At 34.9% G+C, this 23,585-nt stretch overlaps 1 long non-coding RNA gene across 1 annotated transcript in view; it reads right to left on the reverse strand.

The window, feature by feature from the left end:
* LOC107589307 (uncharacterized) overlaps window positions 1–17,757 on the reverse strand; it is a 31,917-nt gene extending 14,160 nt beyond the window's left edge. Inside the window, exons 1-2 of the long non-coding RNA XR_001609663.1 lie at window positions 17,713–17,757; window positions 4,251–4,447 (exon numbers count right to left, since the gene is read on the reverse strand). This is a non-coding gene — a long non-coding RNA (uncharacterized lncRNA). The remainder of the gene's footprint in view (window positions 1–4,250; window positions 4,448–17,712) is intronic.
* Window positions 17,758–23,585: the final 5,828 nt, after the last annotated feature.

Raw genomic sequence — 23,585 nt, forward strand, 5'->3', positions numbered from 1 at the left:
CTCCCTATGAAAGAAGACAAGCCAGATATGAATAAACAGACGCAAACAAACATGACTAACCAGAAAGGCAGCCGATGACGCTAGAAGATGGAGAGATTGACCGTTTGGCGTGAGATTGTCATCTACTTTAAGGAGGAAGTCATTTTTCAGACATTTTGGTTTCTGTAAAGTTTTGAGAATAGTCAATAAAACGTCATTCAGTTAATACTCATATTATTGCTCAGAGATTGCCCATTCATTGCTCAAGACTTGGTGTTCTCAATGACATCAACATTGTCTCAGATATTTCTCCTAAAATTCCTTATGAGACACTGATGAGACAATAGTTGGTATTCAGTAAGAGAATGTGGATGGCATAGGAATGTAAGGGGAATTGAGTTTATATTGAAATCTGACTTTAGCACAGTTTGAGACATTGTTGAAATCTCTCCTGAAACTCTAGAGGAGACAAATGTGGCATTACTGGAGTGTTCATCGCAGAAGAAAAATCCACAAAAAGCAGGAGAATTTTGCTCTTTATTCCTCAAGTCTCCATTTTCTCTTCATTCATGTCTTTGTTTTATAAGAAACTGAATAATAAAAACGACCTTATTTGTGTCATGTTATAGGCAGAAAAATAAATCACTTATAATTAGGGATGCACCGATACCACTTTTTCCAGTACTCGCCCGATACCGATACTTTTATTTTTGGTACTTGCCGATACCGAGTACCGATACCGATATTTTTATTGCATTTGTACATTTTTTAGATATTGGGTACAGAAACCAAAAGGGTATGTATAATGTTAGTTGGTTAACTTCATTTATCAAATAGATACAGTCAAACCAAAATTTATTCAGACACCTTCAACATTTCTCACATTATCACAGTTTATTCGCTATAGTTTAGAAAATGGTAATAAAATATGACAAGAACTCAGAGTTACACTGTGTCAGAACAAATTCATCTTGATAATGCTAGATCATTTTGATAGAAAGGTATGTAATAGATTACAATCAACCAAAATACTTCAGACAGCTGTTAGTATGACAGTATTTACACAACTATGAATACTTTGTCGGGCAACCTTTAGCCTTAATGACAGCCTGTAGTCTCCTGGGCATGCTGTCACCCAGCTTCATGCAAACCTCAACTTCAGTTTTTTCCCAGACTCGGTCTGAATAATTTTTGGACCCAAATTTGTATCAATTTTACTGGTAGTCCACTGTATGAAGAATTTTTGGGTATGATTTGTCACAGTTTACTTTATTTTGCTATCCTCACTTACATAAATGAACTATAGTGTCCTGCACCCACTAGTAAAAAAATATCAAAAATGATATCTGCTCTCTGAATCATTTTTGGTTTGACTATATATCCTTCAGTTATTTTCACACTTAATTATGCCCATTAAAATGTGTTTTACAAGTTTTTGTTACTTTCACTGTTTTTTTTTTTTTTGCTCTATGGTACATCATCTTTAATTTAATAGCATTAGAGCAGAGGCTTAGTACTGCAATCACGCGCTTTGCTGTAATAATGCAGGGAACCACTCGTTATAAATCTCCTAACAGTGATATTTTCAGAAATAGAAGTCGCGTTTTTTCGTCTGAAACGTGCTGAGATTTATATTCCAAAGCCACTCATATACAGAGGCGGATAGTAACTAAGTAAATTTACTCGAGTATTGTACTTAAGTACACTTTTTGAGTATCTGTACTTTACTTGAGTATTATTTTTTCTGGGAACTTATGACTTTAACTTCACTACATTTGAAAGACAAATATTGTACTTTTCACTCCACTACATTTCTATCAAGGTCCTCGAAGTAGAAAGTCGTTACTATGTAGCAGCTTTGAAAGTCAGTGGGTGATTTTTTTTTCTTCTCTAAAACGCGACTTTCTTTTTTTCTGACAGTTTATCAGTAATCACTTTTGTAGGACTACATTAAATGATTTCCCAGCATTTTTTGAACACTGACCAGCTGCAAATGTGATATTTATTTACAACAATTCAATAATAAGAAGTTAATATTGTGGTAAACGTGGCAAGATGTATTTTTATATACAGTTAAATTAAGTATTGCAAGTATTACATACAACAATAAAACAGTGCATTGACATAAACAAGGAAATTTACTTTTGGTACTTAAGTACTTTTAAAAGCAAGTACTTCTGTACTTTTACTTAAGTAAAAATCTGTCTTTACAACTTTTACTTGTAATGGAGTAATATTTGACCAGCAGTATCTGTACTTTCACTCAAGTAATGGAGTTGTGTACTTTGTCCGCCTCTGCTCATATAATGCAGAAACACTTAAGCAAGCAAAACACGCGCGACGCGTGCATGTATTTGTACTGATGCAGAATGAGAGGACAGTAGTACAGACTAGATTATTTCACACAAGCTATTTCACTTTCGCCAGTAAGTCGTGTATGCCTAAGGTTGAAAATAAATGATGTTTATAGTGAATGCCCCTATAAATGGTTTCATTTTTACGATTTCGTTTTAATCCAAATGATGCGTGTGCTAAGTGAGTGAACATCAAAGATCACACAACAGAATTGCGCGCTCTCTCTCTCTCGCTCTCTCTCTCTCCCTCCCTCCCTACCGTTAAGTAACTTGTGCATTGTTTTACTTACTTGTTTTTGACATATCCGACCGAACTACAAACTTTCCAGTGATGTCTGGGAGAAAGACATATTCACTCGACAAGCTCGCGCATCTGCGCCGCCGCACGCTCAATTTACTCAGCGCGCTTTGTTTATCAGCTCGCCGCACATCAGCTATACAGGCGTTAATACTGAATGTTTAATGTTTTATTCATTGCATACATATACTTCGTAGTAGACATCCTTAACTCCATTCTGCTGTCTGTTGTTCTGTTGTTGGTGTTTCTTTGTTTGAATATGGCGCTTATCACATGCTGTGTGGTATCGGCGTTTGGTATCGGGGCATTTTAACGAGTACAAGTACAGGAGACCAGTATCGGGCCCGATACCGATACCAGTATCGGTATCGGTGCATCCCTACTTATAATGATTAAAAAATATAATAAAAAAATTATTTAAATCGCTTTTTACTAAACATTTTTTATTGTGATTAAAAAAAATTTAGAAAATAAAACTAATTTCTGCATTACTGAAAAAGACCTTTTGCTTGATTGAGAGCATCACTATTCTTATTTTAAGTAAAATAAAAACGAGATAAAAAATGAGAGAACGAGAGAAAAAAACATGACAAATATGGTAAGAAAAATGAACCTAATTCAATAAATATTTTCTGAAAAAAAATTATGTTCCAATATTAATAATTTACATAATTTGACTTGCACAGAAAATATTGTTTTAGGGATATTTACTGCATTTTTCCTGCAAAACAAGACAAAAGTACTGACTAAGATTTTTTTTTTTTTGCGTTTTAGATTTCAATCCCAGCTCAAACCAGTATTACTATCTAAAAAAAAATAGCCAGTAATTATTACAAATCTTTTTCATGAACTGAAATAAATCTCAAGACATTCACATGTGATGAGAAATATAAGAAAAACTTAAACTTAATAATTGGAAATGTTGCCTTGGCACGAAACTGAAATGTTAAAGTTAAAAAGTTGAAAGTTTAAGGTAAAGTACTAAAATGACTAAATATGTAGCTAAATAAAAATATAAAACTAACAGAATTTTTTTTTTTAAATGAAAAGGGAAAATATAAAAGTAAACGTAAATCCTGAATATTAATGAATACTATAAGAGCACGTAAAGAAAAAATCGCTGCTTCAAACATGCCGCAGGCAGCTGAATGAAACTTTAGAATAAATAAGAAATTACCATTTATTATGGTATTTTATGGGACTACACTAATGGACGACCTTTAAATGTTACATGCTTCACTATAGACTACAGATCCTACTGTATATCATCGCAGATTACACTCAGCATGCCTGTGTTTGATATAAGACAGAAGAACATGAGCAAAGTCAAGTCTTTGACAGCGCATTAACGTACCTGGTGCTCCATGCCAAAAACAGCATTTTTAAGCCTATTTTCCCAATGTTACGGGAACGCTGGGCCAAATTCTAACCCACACGGTGAAGACAGGTACACAAAGAACAGAAAATACCACATTTCATCTCCACTGCATTATGTTTATACGATGAAGCACTGATTCAACATGGCCGTCCGCCAGCTTATTCAGCTCTGCCTCGGCTTGTGACGAATCAACAAGGACGTGAATGTGAGACTGTTGGATTCTGGCAGCATTCATATGTACCTGTCACTGCAGCGCTGGGCTCTTTTCCTCCACTCGGCAGGCAGTTGCATCTAAATTCACCTCAATGCGGTGGTTTTTCTGAGCCGTTAATTGACTCCAGCAGTCATGGGAAAGCGAGCTGAATCTCCAAGCGGAGCAGGTGGACTCACAGCTGGACTGGGCCAAGAAACCAGGAAGTCCAGGAAATGCCTGATGAACTATCAGGAACACAAGAAGCCAGAGGAAAGGAAAAGTCACAATGGGAGAACAATTTAACATCTCAGTCGGGTCTCCTAGAGAGAAATAATGTAAAGAGACAAAATGGAGACTTGGATTCAAAATAAATTTTATTTATTTCCTTGATACACATTCCTGTAGCCTGATTTATGAACGTTACGTACAAGACTTCCCAGACGCACGCATTGGGATTTACAAAATAAATAAACTTTCCGTAAACAGCAATAGGAATCTAGGTCTCGATTCCTTGTAATGTTTCCATTAATTAATGATTTTAGTATTTTGAGGAATAAATATTTAGGGAAAAAAAACGAATTCTTGAGATTTCTGTTGACAACTGATGGCAAAATTTCCGATTTCAAAAGTTTAAAACAATTCTTGCAAACTATGTTTACAAAGGCTTAATGACTTTTCACATCCTTCACTATAAATGCAATCTAAAAACTGTCTCTAACTACATATTAAATAAAACTGCTAAACCAATTAAAATGGGGTTCCAAGCCTATTAGAATAATTTGTAAAAGAATCAGACTACACTGGTCACGCTTTAGGTTTTTGATTCTCTATAAAGAACTGGATCATAAGAGTCATTTGTTCAAGATTCGTACTACATTGGTAGCACTGTATGATTTTGATTCACTAAAAAGTGCAGGCTCATACTTTAAAGAGTAATTTATTCAGGATTCATACTACATTGGTAACACCGTATGATTTTGATTCACTTAAAAAAAAAACGTAAGAGTCAACAGTTCAGAATTCAAACTGCACTTGTCACAATGTATGTTTTTAATTATTTATAAAAGAACCGGCCCATAAGAATTTTTTTTTTCAGGACTCGGACTACACTGGTCACATGTAAGAATCGTTTGTTCAGGATTTATACGACATTGATTAACTTAAAAAGAAACCAGCTCATAAGAGACATTTATTCGTGATTCAGATAACACCAGTCACACTGCAGTCTCGATTCTTTAAAAAAAAAAAAAAAGAACCTGCTAGTAAGAATCCTTTGTTCAAGATTCAGATTCGACTGGTCATTGATTTTGATTAACTTAAAAAGAACTCATAAGATTCAACTGTTCAGGATTCAAAATGCTCTGGTCACAACGCATGTTTTAAATTCTTTTTTAAAAAACCAGAGTAAACTAGTAACACTGTATGATTTTTGATTCACATAAAAAGAGCCAGCCCCTAAGAATCATTTGTTCATAATTCAGAATACGCTGGTCACGATTTATGATTTTGATTCATTTAAAAAGAACCAGCCCCTAAGAATCATTTGTGCAGAATTTACTTAGTTTACTTAAAAAGAACTAAGTTCATAAAAGTAATTTGGCCATTCAGGATTTGGTGGATAGCAGTTCCACATCTGTGTAAGAATAAACATTTGAGAACCAATAACAAAAATCCATTTATTTTTTAGGATCAAACAAGTTCTGAATCATCTGTCAGTTCACATCCCACACCTGCACAGTAGGCTATGCAAATCTACACCTAATGAATTTGTAAAAACTGGCGCCACCAGTGGTCAAGTAATGAACCAGAATGATTCATAACTCGGTTTTCATTGACTTCACCACATTGAGAATAAAACCACATCCTCATGTACGGAGTTAAACACTCAAATCAGACATAATCATCATCCGAACATTATTAAATTCTTCAGGGCCCTGTGAATTTAAGCAACAGCTCAGTGGTCTGTGGAAAGATGTTTTAACGGCTGTCTGGATTAAACCGATGACACTGTACAGCTGCATGCAGATGTGCTGTAGCGGCGAATGCATCGCTGCACAACATTACACAGAAATGAGCCGTCTGTCCCACTTAACCCTGACCCCAATCGTAATGATAACCCTGTCTATGGCCTTCACAACATCATGACAAACACCACTACAGCTCAGCAGAATGTGAGAAGCAGCAAGGCTTGTGAAAAAAGCAAGAGTAACAGACATTATATCCCTTCTTTTTAAAACAATCCTCTAAAAAGCCACAGGACTGTGTAAAAATGGAGCCACGGGGAAACAACTGAAGAATATCTACAGGTAAGCAGTCTAAGAGGCTGCCGTTAATAAATAAAAAGCACAAACCCCAAAATAGACACATCTGTCCCATTATAGGACCCAGAACAGAGCAGATCCTTGGGTTGCCCTGGGTCAGAGTAGGAATGGAAGCGTGTTTTTATTTATTCACTCATTTACAGATACCACATACCCAGAGGGATGCGATATCGGATGCCAAAGTTTTACTGCACTCGATAAACAGCAACACATTGGCAGCACACAGCCAGGAATATGGTACAACTCTTGGAGAGGATCAGGTCACGTATGGGAGCTCTCGAGCGACAGGAAACAACAATCACATATAGGAGATTGCTGATCTCAATTGTTCACCTAGTCGAAGGAGCTTTTAAAGGGACAGTTCACCCAAAACTGAAGATTCTGTCATTAATTACTCAACCCTCATTTTGTTCCAAACCCGTAAGACCTTCGTTCATCTTCGGAACATGTTTTATTTTTTGTTTTATTTGCGCACAAAAAGTATTTTTTTTATAAAATTAAGGTTGAACCACTGCTGTCACATGGACTATTTTAAAGATGTCCTTACTAACTTTCTGGGTCTTGAACGTGTCAGTTGTGTCTATGTCTATGGAGTCTATGGAGGGTCAGAAAGCTCTCGGATTTCATCAAAAATATCTTAATTTGTGTTCCGAAGCTGAACATAGGTCTTACGGGTTTGGAACGACATGAGGGTGAGTAATTAATGACAGAATTTACATTTTTGGGTGAACTATCCCTTTAAATTTTGTGAGGTCATAGACCCAATATTAAAAAGATATAAGTGTTTTCATGTAGATTCATGTATATTTTCATGTGTATAGGCTGTAAAAAATAAAATTTTATAAATATGTGTAAAATAATATTTAGAAAATATTTAGCTTCTGTTTGGTGGTCACTATTCTTTTTTTATTTACAGTATTATTGGATGTATACATCTGAACTATAGCAAAAAAAACAATTTGAGCAAAAAATTATGAGAATAATAGCAATTATTTTGTATAAATATTCCATAAATATATTGTACAAAATACTTGCACATTTGTATAAATGAATACAATTAAAAAAATCTGTCAAGAATAGAAAATAATTGAAAATATTCAAATTTAGGAATGTCAGAATCAGAATGAACAGGAGAAAAGAAAAACTTTAAAAAGTACAAATATAAAATAATAAAATATAAAAAATAATTATATAAAAGAATAACAACATACAAATTTTTCTTTCAAAATTTAAAAATATATAGTATATATTTTATTACGTTTTTATATTGTACATATAGTACACTTATATAGTAAAACATTAAAGAAAACTCTGAGCAAAACAATTGTCCTCTGGGAAGGTGGAAGAGCAGAAGATGAAGAGAGTGTTGAGAGGAAAAAGGAGACAACATGAAAACTAGGTAGTGGCAGACGGTCAGAGCATGTTTCAAAGTCAGTTCTGGCCAGCAGGGTTTTGTCAGAAGCTTCAATCTGGGCACCAGTGCATCACAAGTCAGGGCAAACATTACTGTTAAAAGTCATTACAGACAGGCTGCAAATCCCATGTTCCTCAGCTGGACCGAAACCAGCTGGACGGCCAGTTTCCATCATTTATCAATCGTCTAGTCTGCTGAAGAGGAAGTTTTGCGGTGCACTTCGATTCGGTCTGGCTCGAGAGCATGGAACAGTGTTATCAAAGAAAAACAGAGAGAAAAAAGACGAAAATACGACAAGAAACAGGGCAAAGGAGTACAAACTAAAGACATACAGAGTAAAAATCCCATAGACTTACAATGGAGGGACCAGAGTCACATCTAGAGACCTGAATATATTGACAGTGAGCAATCACTTAGCAACCATCCAAAACACCCTAGCAACCACCCAGCAACAAAACTGCATATCAACATCCTTCCAGCACCACTGTGCTCAATTATGTATGAGTGAACTGCACAGAAAATGCAAAAATCTAGTCATATCTATAGGAGGTGCAATATGTATTGTCTATGATAATATCGCAGTTGTTTTTTTTTATGATCTGGAAAGCTGACATTATAGTAGAATGTATAGTAGAAAGAACACAAAATTCAATATATGATGGCAAAAATGCCCCGAATAAGTTTCTTTCTTATATTTCTATATGACACAGTAAAATTAAGCAATATCGCACAAGCAAGCTTGCAGTTTTTCCCAAATATCAGCACATTTAGGAATGTGATGTTGATTTTTTTTTGTTTACAGTTAAATAATAGTTACATTTTAGACACAATATTGTCAAGGTTGTTTTCATCTATTTTTGTTGGCGAAATATAGCCCAAAAAAACAAAGTTGTGCGTCACACAGTGGATGCATAAGTGTTTTTGAACAAATCAATGATTCAATTATCCATTCATTAAGATCACTTGCGTTGCTCCTAAATGGATTGTTTGAACAAATCAGTTGAATAAATGAATCAATGACTCACTTGTTAAGACTTGTCACCATCTACAGCATGTTTTAGGTTCATATTTAAATTTATTTAATGAAATGATACGTTAAATATGAGACTAAAACACGCAAAAAAAAATTGCTTATAAAAATAATATAAAATTTCATTAAAAACATTTACTATTTCAGTGTTTTCATGGGTTGATAAAGGTAATAAGACTGAAGCACTGCTGAATACATTTTAATACTTTATGAAAGCAAACATTTTTTTTTGTGCATTTCAATGTGCACAACATTATTTTTAAAACATTAATCTCATAGCATTATGCTATTTAACTACACAGTGTAAATAAAGCTGCTTTAGATGCAGCTTCTGTACCAGCAGTACAAAAACAGATTTTGTTGATACCGACTAGTATCTTATTCTAATTGAATTTATGTACAAATAGACTAGATGATGCATTTGCCCTTATAAAGGTAAACATCTCCTGAAAACCAGTTTACGAGGGGAAATATTGCCTCTAAGTGGAAAAGTTCACTTTTGTCACTGCTATGAACTGACTACCAGTCTACCACACAGATTATGAAGAATATGAAAAGCTTGTCCATTACAAGCCTAAACCAGCCAAGATAGTAGCACAAAAACACACTCAGCAAAATACTGTTTAATTCCCATGATTGACAAAACCTTAGAAATATTGATATCATTTTGTGTCAATATTGCACACTCCTATACATATCAATATAGTGCTGTTTTATCCTAGAATGGAAATAAACGAGCATAGGAGCAGGGGTTGAGCTGCGGGTTTGTATGAGAGAGCTTTGCGGGGTAATCCGTCACAACGCAGTCATGTTTCATACTTTGAGGTGGCTGCATGGGGATGTATTTAAAGCTGTAAAACAAGCCAGAGGCCAGATCGACAACAGCATAATAGTAAAGCGGCAAGTGAGAAACTCTGGGAACAATTACAGTTCGGTAGTTTGGTTATACATGCCAGCTCTGTATGTACACACAGGAAACTCACACACAGGTGGCGTTCATACAGCCAGAAATGTTTGTGCTGCGAGAAAGGCCAGCTCTCGTCATGCATGGAGGATTTTTAAAGTGTAGTCTATCCAAAAATGAATATACTGTAATTATTTAATCACCCTCATGTAGTTTCAGTGGAGCATTAAATGTGAATTTTTGAAGAATATTCTGTTTCAGTATAATGAAAGTGGATGCAAAAACATAAAAGAGGTATGACTCGTGAACTACAAATATGACCCTGGATCATAAAGTCATTGAGTAAAACTTTAGAGCTGAATCAGTCTGATTTGTGAACAACAAATCAGAATCAGACAGCTTTTGTGAACTGGATCAAGTGATTCAGTGAAGTGTTCTGACTCAAAAGAATGAATCATTGATGAATCAGACATCATTATCTCATGAACTCGACAAGGTGCGCAAAAGCAAATCGATTTTCAGTAAATTATCAAATCTAGTTTGTTCGTCACACAAAATTAGTATTCAGCTTCAAAAGATATGTATTATACTGCACAAGTCATATGGATGGAAGCTTATTTACACCACGGAATAAAGATGTGTGAAATATAAATTCGCAATTCTGAGAAGAAAAGCCGTATCTGTAAAACAGAAACTTGGAAGTCGCAACTGTGAGAACGACAATCTTAAGCTAAGAATTGCAAGATAAAGTGTCATAATTACTTTTTTCTTTTTATTCCATGGCAGAAACCAAAAAAATCAAAAATCAAACTAAACAAAAGACACACGATTGCGAGATCAGAAGTCAGAATTCCTAAGAAGTCAGAGGTGTGAGATGTAAAGTCAAAATTCGGAGAAAAAACAGTATTACTATTTAGAATTCACAGTTGCGAGGGAAATTGTGAGATAAAAGGTAAAAAATATATATATTTTTTTTTTTGTGAATGAATAGTAAGATGTAAAATCTGAGAGAAAGAAAAAGTCAGAATTCCTAGAAAAAAGGTCAGAATTGTGAGATTCTTGCAAATAAATACACTTTAGAACTAACCTTCCATACATAGGGACCACTTTTATTATATTGTATTTATTTAAATACTTTATTACGTCTTTCCATTCAATTAACTGAATACGTTATACGACTAAACATTCTTTTAAAAGAAATTCCGCAGCAATCATTGGTTTATGCATCATTTTTTAGGCTTTCAATAAAGTTATATTAAAAAACATGACCAACATAATCGTCACTAAGCCAGCTTTTATATTCCACAGCCCTTTACTTTAAGTCACATTTTTTCTGTTAACTGTTTAGAAGTTTAGAAATTTTTTGCAAGCACATAAACAACCCCCATTCACTTTGATTTGTCCTTTTCCGCCCGTTCCCGGTTGTTTTAAATCAACATGCAATAGCAGCAAAAGGCTGTTTGCATTTGAAGTGTTGTTTACATTTTCAGACGAGCCACTAACATCACCGGAAAAAGGGTCTCATGACCGCATTTTGGACAACATGAACTCTTTAAAACAATGGGAAACAGTCCATTCTGTCTGTCATTTACTGTGAAAGGGGATTTTGCGGCTTGCTTTAGTGTGTTTGATGAAATGTTGACATGCTCATTTGCACTTGAAGCTGTTCCTGATTTTGAAGTCTAGCTCTGAGTCATGTGAACATGGTGGACTGATTACTAAAATGCTGACAATGATGTTCAAATTTTATTCTCTAGCTCAATGACTCCGCTTTTGTCTAGTCTAGCAATGCCTATTAACAAAGCCTGATGTAACGGCTCACTTTCCTAGAGGCAGCTGTACAGACTCAACTAGATCCAAATTTTTGCTCTTGCTGGCACAACTAGATCTGTTGTAGCAACTCGAAAGCACAATGCTCTTGTTGTTTTGGTGGTTCATCTCATATTTACTGACCTGATCTTGTGCTTTCACAGTGTCAGCACTGTAACTGCCGTAGCGTGTTGTGTTTGAGGTTCTTGAGGCCTAACTTTTGCACTGTTTACAATTTAGACAGTTCATATCAACTTTCATGATGTATTTACTGACATTTCAAGCAAGCCAATTCACACAGCGTCAGCACTGCTAATTCCAGCCGTGCAAATATAGCTATCAGCTTACAGCTTATTTGAATAGGGAAAGACCAGGAACAGTAACAATAAAATAATTCATAATCCAATAAAATGTTATTACCAACAAGCAATTATATATATTCAGTTTATTTATTCCAATCAAATTATGTACACCAGTCAAACGTTTTAAAAAGTAAGATTTTTTGTTTTTAAAGAAGTCTCTTCTGTTCACCAAGCCTGCATTTATTTGATCCAAAATGCAGCAAGAGCAGTAATATTGAGACATATTTTAACTATTTAAAATAACTTATTTCTGTTTGAATATATTTTAAAGTATAATCCAATAAAATGTTATTACCAACAAGCAATTATATATATTCAGTTTATTTATTCCAATCAAATTATGTACACCAGTCAAACGTTTTAAAAAGTAAGATTTTTTATGTTTTTAAAGAAGTCTCTTCTGTTCACCAAGCCTGCATTTATTTGATCCAAAATGCAGCAAGAGCAGTAATATTGAGACATATTTTAACTATTTAAAATAACTTATTTCTGTTTGAATATATTTTAAAGGTGACATATCATGAAAATCTGACTTTTCCAGGTTTTAAGTGCTATAATCAGATCCCCAGTGCATCTACCAACCAAGGAAACGTGAAAAAGATGAACCCGGTAACTTTGTCTTGGGAAGCATGGTTTAAAACTCATGATTTCAGCGTGATAAACATGATAATCAGAACCAAAACAGATGTTTTAGCAGGTCCGAGCTGTAATGGCGCAGCTCTATTCTGGAAAAGGGGCCGGGGAGCAGCAGCTCATTTGCATTGAAAGACACAGGCCCGAAAAACGGCGTGTTTCTGCTTCCACTCAAAATAGGCATTTTCAAAATGATATAATAAATGATCTGTGGAGTATTTTGAGCTGAGATTGCATATTGTAAAAAAGGGGCATAATATGTCTCCTTTAAAATGTAATTGATTCCTGTGATCAAAGCTGAATTTTCAGCATCATTACTCCAGTCACATAATCCTTCAGAAATCATTCTAATATGCTGATTTGCTGTTCAAGAAACATTTTTGTTATTATTATTATCATCATCATCAATATTTAACAGTTGAGTACATTTTTTCAGGATTCTTTGATGAGTAGAAAGATCCAAAGATCAGCATTTATCTGAAATAAAAAGCTTTTGTAACATTTTACACTATACCATTCAAAAGCTTGGCATCAGTATGATTTCTTTTTCGGAAAGAAATTATAGAAGTTAATACTTTTATTTAGCAAGGATGCTTTAAATTGATCAAAAGTGATGATAAAGAAATGTATAATGTTACAAAAGATTTATATTTCAGGTAAATGCTGTTCTTCTGAACTTTCTATTCATCAAAGAAACCTGAAAAAAAGGGGGGGGGGGGGATTTATAGAAATCAATACTTTTATTTAGCAAAGATACTTTAAATTGATCAAAAGTGATGATAAACTTTTGAGTTTAGAATGTTACAACAGATTTCTATTTCAGATAAATGCTGCTCTTCTGAACTTTCTATTCATCAAAGTACCTGAAAAAAAATTCTACTCATCTGTTTTCAACATAATAATAATAATAATAATAATAATAATAATAATAAATGTTTTTGAGCAGCAAATCAGAATATTAGAATGATTTCTGAAGGATCATGTGACTGGATGGAGTTAAAAATTCAGCTTCGAAATCACAGGTATAAATTACATTTTAAAATATATTCCAAAAGAAAACGGTTGTAAAAAATATTTCAAAATTTTACTGTTTTTGCTGAATATTGCACATAATAATTTTACATTTAATAATTTTCTACATAAACATTTGTATGCTTAATTAAATCATGTTGCATATTTTCACTTTGTGAAGTTATGAGGTGTTGTTTATGAATTATAGGCTTTTTGGGTACATTTGGTCACGCCCTTATATTAAAAAGATTCTGATGTGGTCATCAAAATAATAATAAAATGTATATATATATATTTTAATATACAACATATTTCATAATACTGTGATAGGGAATTCATAAAATTATGACAGCAAAAAAAAGTTTTTTTTATCTAAAATATTTGACATGAACAAAAATATAAAATACAGTGTGACCAGGGTAGAGATTCACCACCAAATGACTCTTATGAGCCTGTTCCTTTAATGAATCACTTAAGACAACTCAAAAATTCATGGTCTGAATCACTCTGACAAATTATTCATAAAATGAACACACTAAATTAGTCTGAGTGTTACGGAATCGACATATTTCTATTAAATACTCCTGACAGGCAAACATAATTAAGTAATTAATTAATTAAAGTATTTAATAGAAATATATATATTAATTAATTAATTAAAAATGAGATTTTGAGCAAATGACTATTCTATTCAGTGAATCAACAACAAAAAGCGCAATAAATTACTCTTACTTTCAGTGAATCAAGTGAAATGACTCACAAACTATATGTGTCTGAGTATTTATCACATAATGGCCCCTCAGCTGAAAGCATCCTTTAAATGCATCTGTCTCGCATCAGCACACATTAGTGGATATGCCAAGAGCCAGGCAGAACGCTGGAGCTGGTTTCAATATTCTCTCCCTGAAGTGGAGCTGACAGAGCTTCAGACTCGCAGACGGGACGCACCGAGAGAACACTACGTCCAGAGCTCAACAACATAATGACATCAAACTGGGTCATGAGACGTGCTGCGAAGAACTCAAGAACACCGAACTTTTAAATCACTGATCGCATTCGTATAGAGGTCACACAACACAAACCATGCATGAAGCATGCGTGCATATTTTGTGCATTTGTTCATGACAGAATGCAGCATGAAGACAAATTTGCTCCTTATCGAGATCCACAAAGAGGTCACATAGTTTGGAAGTTTCCATTCTTATTTGGAAATGAATGTGCTGGGATCTGAAATTGGGATTCGTCAATTTAAACATCGGAAATCATGAAAAGATCAACTGTAACAATAGGAATCACAATGAGAGACTACTTTTCTTTAAAGAAGCAAACTGCTTGCCCGAGAAATTCCCTCTTGTAAATATTTTGCTTTACCAAAAAAAAAAAATCCCTTTGAGAGAAAAATGCTCAATATCAAGAGACTTTCCAACTCTTCAAGGTCATATGCATCTTTTTTCTAAATGTATATAATTCAAATCTGAATATGTGCAAATATCAAACCTCTTGTAATATATATATATATGAATAGTTTATTTGCAAAAACAGATAACTCCATTTTTTTTACATTTTCAAAATTATGTTTTTTATTGTCATTACGTTTTTATTGTGTTTTATTATGTTACTTAGCTGTATTTTTTACTTATTTTTTACCTAATCAAAATGACCCAACTGCAGTTTGATTGAGATTCATTGGAATGCACAATGAAAAACATGATTTTTAAAAACTGTTTTTGCAAATGAACTCTTCATTTATTATTATTATTATTATAAATATAATTATTATAATTATATTATTATATTTATAATAAACATAACATTTATTATTAAATTACTTACATTTACCCATCTCTGGTTTGATATTTATTTTTGAATACACTGTTTTTTATTAGTTTAATGTACTCATATACATTGCTGTATGTATTTAGTTTTTTCTATAATTTTGTGAAAATGTTATTTAGGTGGAGGCTTAAAGAAATAGTTCACCTGAAAATAAACATTTGCTGAAATCCTGCAGGCCATCCAAGATGTAGATGAGTTTGTTTCTTCATAGGAACAGATTTGGAGAAATGTAGAATTACATCACTTGCTCACCAGTGGATCCTCTGCAGTGAATGGGTGCCGTCAGAACGAGAGACCAAACAGCTGATAAAAACATCACAATAATCCACAAGTAATCCACACCACTCCAATCCATCAATTAACATCTGAATTGAAAAGATGCATGTTTGTAAGAAACAAATCCATCAAGACATTTTTTTACTTCAAACATAACTTTCGGCGGAAATGAGACCTTAATTCACAACACTGATTTCTGCAATGACAAAGTTGTCGCATCTGAATCGGGAGAGAAATCTGCACAGATCAAGCATCATTTACAAGCAAAACTCGTTGCGAGAGGAAAACAGCGGATGGACGTTTTCACTGGAGGAAGCGTTATTATGAATTATAGACTCATATTTTAGCCAGGAGCAATGGTTTAAAAATTAGTCAATGATAAATTTGTTTATGAAAACACAGCTTTTCTCATTACAAGATGTTAACTTATGGACTGGAGTGGTGTGGATTACTTGTGGATTATTGAGATGTTTTTATCAGCTGTTTGGACTCTCATTCTGACGGCACCCATTCACTGCAGAGGATCCATTGGTGAACAAGTGACAAATTTCTCCAAATCTGTTCAGATGAAGAAACAAACTTGGATGGCCTAAGGGTGAGTGATTTCAGCAAATGTTCCTTTTTGGGTGAACTACTCCTTTAAGGTGGAGGCTTTAAATAAGCCCTTATAGGTTTTCGGCCTTTGCGTTGTCTTGCTTTTTTATTTTATATAGTGCAAAATAATTTTAACTAAAAACAACTAAACTAAACCATCTAATAAGAGGGAAAAAACTTCTCTCCAATCACGTTTTCATCAAGACAGACTGAAAGTGACCTTTTGTGGGGTGTGGAGTGACATGAGAGGAGAAAACTATTCGTTCCTGGTCCGACTTCACCGAGCATCTACGTAACTGCTTACAGAACAGAAGACGTTTCCCACAAATATCCTCAGGTGTTGACGCTACCTCGCATTTTAACATGTGGCCTCCAAACAGCTTAATACCCTTGCACTTAGACCTAGTTAGAAACAGCTTTCCACAACCACGGCAACTATTACCGCAGATCTAAAAAGTGGAGTAGGCCTACGGCCCAGATTGTTATGTAAATTCAGTACTAGCAAAGGTATCTGCAGTTTTCTATCTACTATCTACTGAGTGAGCTGGAGTAGACCTGCCACTGTCTATTATGTCTTTAAAGGGGTCATATGATGCGATTTAAATTGTTCCTTTCTCTTTGGAGGGTTACAAGCTCTTGGTGCATAAAGAAGATCTGTAAAGTTGCAAAGACTAAAGTCTCAAATCCAAAGAGATATTCTTTATAAAAGTTAAGAGTCAGCCACGCCTACCTAAAACGGCTCGTTCGAACACGCCCCCACATGTCTACGTCACAGTGTGGGAAGATTTGCATAACGCCGCCCAAATGTTCACGCAAAGAAAGAAGGCGTAACTTTTATTCTCGCTGTAGTATTGTTGCCGCCGCCGCCGCCATGTTGTGAAGACACTGTGTGTTTCTACCCCTTTAATATTAAGGTATTGTATTTTCAGTGTTTTCAACTCAGCCCACAATTACTCAAACAAAACATCCTTACAAATACAAATATCATACCACACTATTTATAGTTTATGTGACATCTATCAGAACGTGTTTGTTGATATTTACACTTGGTTCAAACGGCCACAGTTTACATTGTGTAAACAGCATCTACATTAAAGTGAAAATAAGTTATTAGGAGGGAAATGTTTTTCATTCGGGTTTGTTTTAAGTCTAACCGTCATTTTACTGTCTGAATCCAGCGTCCTTTCAACGGAAAGTAACGTAAGTTAAGCGCTTTCTTTTTGAAATGATAGACTGTTCTCGTGCGCTCGACTATTAAAGTATCTTATGTGACAAATGTGCAAAATAAGGGTGGCTAATATTTGACAGATACCAGTTTACCTCAGTATAGCCTTCTTAGTACAGAATCTGACCTGTTCATTATGGCCTCAATAACAGGTGACCTGGTGGTTCTTTTGATTCATAAGCGAATCGATTCTTTTGAGTTTGTTCGCTAAAAGCATTCTTTCGGGTTCGTTCACTGATTCGTTCAGTGACCATTGTCGCAGTTTGGCAGTATGGCGACAAGTGTCTTATGAACGAGTCACTGAATCATATACTCAACCGATTCGTTAAAAACCGACTCGAATTTAAAATTGCTAAAATTATTGTTTGCCTCTTCGCAGTCCGCTCACTATTGATACTTTATCATGCTATAGCCTATATTTGTGGAAGGACGAAAAAATATAAGTCAATTCACTGCATGGAAGTGAACTAGAACAATTTGTTCACTTTAAAGATTCATTCAGCGTTCACTGCTTAAAGGGGTCATATGATGCTATTTTAAAGATCATTATTTTGTGTATTTGGTGTAACAGAATATGTTGACATGCTTTAATGTTCAAAAAACACATTATTTTTCAAATACTGTACATTATTGTAGGTCCTCTATGCCCCGCCTCTCTCAAATGCTTCATTTTCTACAAAGTCCCTCCTTTGACAAGCGCAGTCTGCTCTGATTGGCCAGCTGACCCAGTGCATTGTGATTGGCCGAACACCACTTACCATAATCGTAGCTTCAGCTTTCAAAGTAAATATCAAGACAGTTAATAATGTCCTTAGTTTTACCATCAGTTCAAGCCTGAAAGGGCAACAGAGTCGCGTGAAAGACACTGATGATGCAGTACACAAGCTGCGGTTAAGACAGCTGACGTGCTATGATTTCTGACAGACAGTTCACTCTCCTGTGATGTGACCCTGTTCCCCTCACACACACACGACGCGTTACTCTGCGCTGCGCAAAACTCCTCATTTGAACAGTCAATAGCAAATACCTAAACTTAAACTGTCATCCATAAAATGCGTTCACAAATTCGAACATCTGGGTTGTGCTGTTCTGTTGTAAATAAATCTTAACCAATGATTTCTAATTGCATCTACTTCCGGAAGGCCAAATAAAGTGCTTTTGCTTTCGCACTGAAACACACAGCGTCTCCTTGACATTGCTGCATCAACACTACTGCTGTTCCTGAAACCACGCCTTCTTTCTTTGCATGCACATTTGGGCGGCATTATGCTAATATTTCCACATAGTGACGTAGACATGTGGGGGCGTGTTAGAACGAGCCGTTTTAGGGGGACGTGGCTGACTCTTAACTTTTATAAAGAATATCTCTTTGGATTTGAGACTTTAGTCTTTGCAACTTTACAGATCTTCTTTATGCACCAAGAGCTTGTAACACTCCAAAGAGAAAGGAAGAATTGAAATAGCATCATATGACCCCTTTAAGCTTACTAGCGAGGTAAGTTAAAGTTTCGCGGTTGATAGCTATCAGAAGAAAAAAAAGTTGAAATGCATTATAAGCTATTTATCAACACATTATTTTATAGTTAAGCCTTTCATGTGACACGGCATGCAATAATGAAGCAAATTACTCACCACTGTTTGAAAAAAATATGCTGGCAAATTCCATGCACTAACAGGCAATGGACAGGCAAAGGAAACGTCCTGCTTGGAGTAGATTAAATGACCTGGATGCAAATTTGATTTCATAGCGATAAAATTTGGGGGGAATGCTAAAAAGCCAATATTGTACGGTTAGAACTCACTTCATACAGCCTCTCCTTCTGAACTGAAACAGGCCTTGAACACATGAGCAATTAAGTGATTTAAAGGGGTCATATGATGCTGCTAAAAAGAACATTATTATGTTTTGTATTTGGTGTAATTAAATGTGTTTATGCTGTTTAAGGTTTAAAAACATTATTTTCCATATACTTTACATCATTGTTTCTCCTTTATTCCCCGGGATTAAATAGAAGCTCCTTAATATGAATCAAACAACATTGACAAGAAACAGAAAAACGCTCACTGCTCTTTATTTATTTCTTCGTTTCTGACAGTTTGTTTATGTGAACAATTAGGAAGCTTGAAGCAACGTTTACTTTTATTGAAAAGTACTTGAAGGATACAGGCCATTGTTTTAATTAGATTTGTAAACATTTGTATTAATATTTTTTTTTTTAAATAATAGCATGTGATCAATTGTAGTTTTTTTCTGTGTAGAGAATAGTGAAATTTCACCGGTAGAGGCAGATAAAATGTTGATATTGTGACAATCCCTGATGGGGAAATAAAAATGAAGATGAGATTGTTACAACCACCGAGATCCTCAACTTGGCTGGTCTTTTCTATCAACCAACTTGTTTCTCCGCTGATGAGCACCATAATTCTGAAGTGTGGACATACCAGTACGAATCCTTTGGCCAAACAGTGCATTAAAATACCTGGCGAGCAACCAGGACTGATTGTCCACCCTGGCATCTACCCCCTCCACAATATTTCTTTGTGAAGTGTAGCAGCATGTAAAACGATCAGCTTTTCTGCGTACTTTCCTGCGCTATTGACGACAGAAGCACATGGCATTATAAGAGGGCCAAAACTGTGGTCTTTGCAAAAAAGACCCAGCATGTGATACTTACAACATTGCTTAAAGGGAGAGTAACCCCAAAAATAAAAAGCGACCAGCCACAGATCTTTTTGTTGTTTATTTAGGCGTGAGTTTATATAGTTTATTTGTTACTGAGTGTCTCAAAACAAACTCTAAATATCCTTAAATATGTGATGGCAAATCCTAGTGATTATTTCATCCTCAAAGGCTCTTGTTGTATCAAAATAGTAAACACGGCTGTTTCCAGGCAGACTGATAAAAAAAAACTCCCAGAAGATATGTCAGCCAATCAGATTAGAGCTTGCCAGATTGAGAAAATACGTTCCAATATGCATCAGAATGTCTTTGAACTGTGTGCGGTCTGTGAATGTGCCATCTGATGGTGTAGTTAAGGCATTTACAAGCAGGGACAAACTGGGTCATGCTAACCAACAAAACCCAACCCTAATCAACATTTTGGACATAGAAACTCGTCAAATCCGATATTCTATAATAGTTTACCTTAGCAAATAAAAACATATTTTTATTGTCTCTGTTGTGTTTTAATACAGTAATTTCTCTTTAAAGGTATGCAGTTTCTAGTTTCAAATAGCATATTTATAAAGCATCTTTTTTAACAAACTTTGCAAACACCCCTTACATATTTTAATGATTATTCTTAACCTTGCAATATTTCACTATTTTATCTAGGGCTTGACAGTAATGAGCTAACATGTGGCAAAAAAAACTTGAATTTACCAGAATTTTAGCACCTTGATTGAAACCCAAACATTTCATCAAATCCATGGCATAATTATATTAGTCAATTAACAATAAACTGGGCTTATAATATCATTGTTCCTCACCCTACATGTTCTTCTTTTTGATAATCAATTTAACTTGGATGCACGTTACAATATAGAAGAAAAAAGCTGCTGCTAATTTCGTTTTGTCGCAACTGGAATAAAAATGATTGTGATTTTAACAGTAAAAGACTGTAAAAATGCTACAGTAAAAACCTGTTAACTGGTTAACAGTAAGTTTCCATACTATATTCGGTGAATAAAGGTAATTACATTTAATGTGATTCTACAGTAAAATACTGTTAAAAATAAGATTTTTGGAAGTGAAAAAGAAAAAGTCATTGTATAATTTACAGTGAAAAAACGTAAATTGACACTCCCAGAATTCCCTGCATGACACTTCATAGTTTATGTTTTGTTGTTGAAATAACATGTTTCTTTTTAGTTTTTTCTTATTAGTTGTGTACACTAAGATTTAATCTTACATCTAATGTTGTTAAATTAATGTTTATTGCATTATTTCAGTATCATGTGTGTCACCATGATGGGGTTTAGTGTTTGTGTGAATGACACTGTGCAACTTCTATATATAAGCATTGTCCTCCTCAGCTCATAGACAAGCTGTTTGTGATGAGCTTTAGTTCATCACGTGACTTTCTCATCACCACCAGACTTTTTTTTACAGTGTAGTACTCTGTATCAGCCGGTACTATTAAAGGAATAGCTAACCAACCTAAAATAATTCTGTTATCGTGTCCTCTTTTCCTTCGTAAAACACAAAAAGAGAAATTTCGTAGAATGTTCATGTCGCTCTTTTCCACACAGTGAAAGTTAATGGTGAGCATGGCTACCAGTCTCCAAAAATGACCCCCAAAAAAAAGTATCAAGAAAGTGCGCAACACACTGCAAAAATTATCTTTCGAAGTTGTTAAAACAAATATTAAGCTATTGGCATGTTTCAGTCACTTTTTTGTGAAATTTAGCATATTCTTACTGACAATTGTTTCAAAGTAAATCCAACACTTTTTTTTTTTGACCATGATGCGTCAAATTTGATTTTGCCCATATTCAGATATCACAAATAAGATTTGCCAAATAAAACACAAAGGAAGATTTTAAATACATTATTCCATTTTTTTCTTTCCATGATCCGTAGATGAAAGAAAATCAAAGGGATTCAGAATGACATGAGGCTGAGTAAACGACAGAATTTAATTTTTGACTGAACCACTTTAATAGTGGGCTGCACATTCATATAACAAAGTGCAAGTAATCTTTTTGTTTAGGCTTGATTGCTTGAGGGATTATTGACGCCTCAGGACAGAGCGAGCCGACTGTCTTCCCAGATTAGACTTCTGGCTCATGTTCCTTTGCTCTCTTACATAAGCATAGATACTAATTAGACCTGATTGGACTTCTAAAGGTTTGAGCCAAGAAAATCCATAATCAGTCATACAAAAAGAACAAAAATACAGCGCTTAGTCCATTGACAGTGTTACATATGATTTATATCCTTGCGTAAGATGTAATCCTCTTCACGACATGCCTTGAGGTGCATTACGCTCAGGATGAATGAATTGACAGGCCACAGTGGTTCCATGAAGATGGATTAGATCAGATTTCATATTTGGACTTGGCCCAAGGGCACTGGGGAGAGCATTTGCAAGTTAGCAAATGGTATGGAGTATATTAAAGACATATTAGTCAGGGTTCAAAGGGCTAAACTGTGTTTCCTCCTATTCCATAGAAGTGAATGCAAAGAGTTCCTTCAAAACTGATGCTTTTTATGACATTAATATACTTCAAGAACAAATAGAAGTCATAAATCTATTATCAACAGGGGGGTTTTTTAGGTCATGGGACAAAGGTTACGGCTCCTATGGTAGATTCTGGCAAAAGAGCACAAAAGCCAAATAAAACAGCATAAAATTTCTCCCCTTTTGGTGGAAATCTCATAAATTTCCGTGAGAAACAATAAGAAGTGCCAGCTTTGCTGCCAATGAAGCAGTCTGCAGTCATTTACAGCGTTGTGAGATTCCAAACGGTTTTTGTAACTAGAGATAGAGCTCATTGAAAGAGGAGAAGCCCTCACACATGACGAGAAACATGAGATGGGTCTGGCAGTGGTTCATGAGCTCAATTTAACAAAATATAGCCAGACTAAGGGAAATGAGGTCAGGATTCCCAAGTGGGACATCGTTTTGGCTCGGCGAGTACATAAAATTCACCCTTTCTCTGTCTTTTCTTCTTTCACCAGCCCTTATCAATACTGTCAAGAGCAGAACGCTCATTTAATTTATCACCAACTTTATCATCTTGGTACGAGGAACCACCACAACCTCCCCAAAAAAAAGCAGCCAGTGTCTGAATATCTACTCATTTTGCTAGATATTGGTGGAAAACATCTCTTTAATAGAGATTATGTCCTGACAATGTTTACCCAAATAATCACTGCTTTTTAAAGGAATAGTTCAAACAAACATGAAAATTCTGTCATTATTTGCTCACCTTCATGTTGTTTCAGAACTGTGTGACTTCTGCA

Source organism: Sinocyclocheilus grahami, unplaced genomic scaffold (genome assembly GCF_001515645.1).
Source record: "Sinocyclocheilus grahami isolate Dianchi unplaced genomic scaffold, SAMN03320097.WGS_v1.1 scaffold115.1, whole genome shotgun sequence".
Lineage (NCBI taxonomy): Eukaryota > Metazoa > Chordata > Actinopteri > Cypriniformes > Cyprinidae > Sinocyclocheilus > Sinocyclocheilus grahami.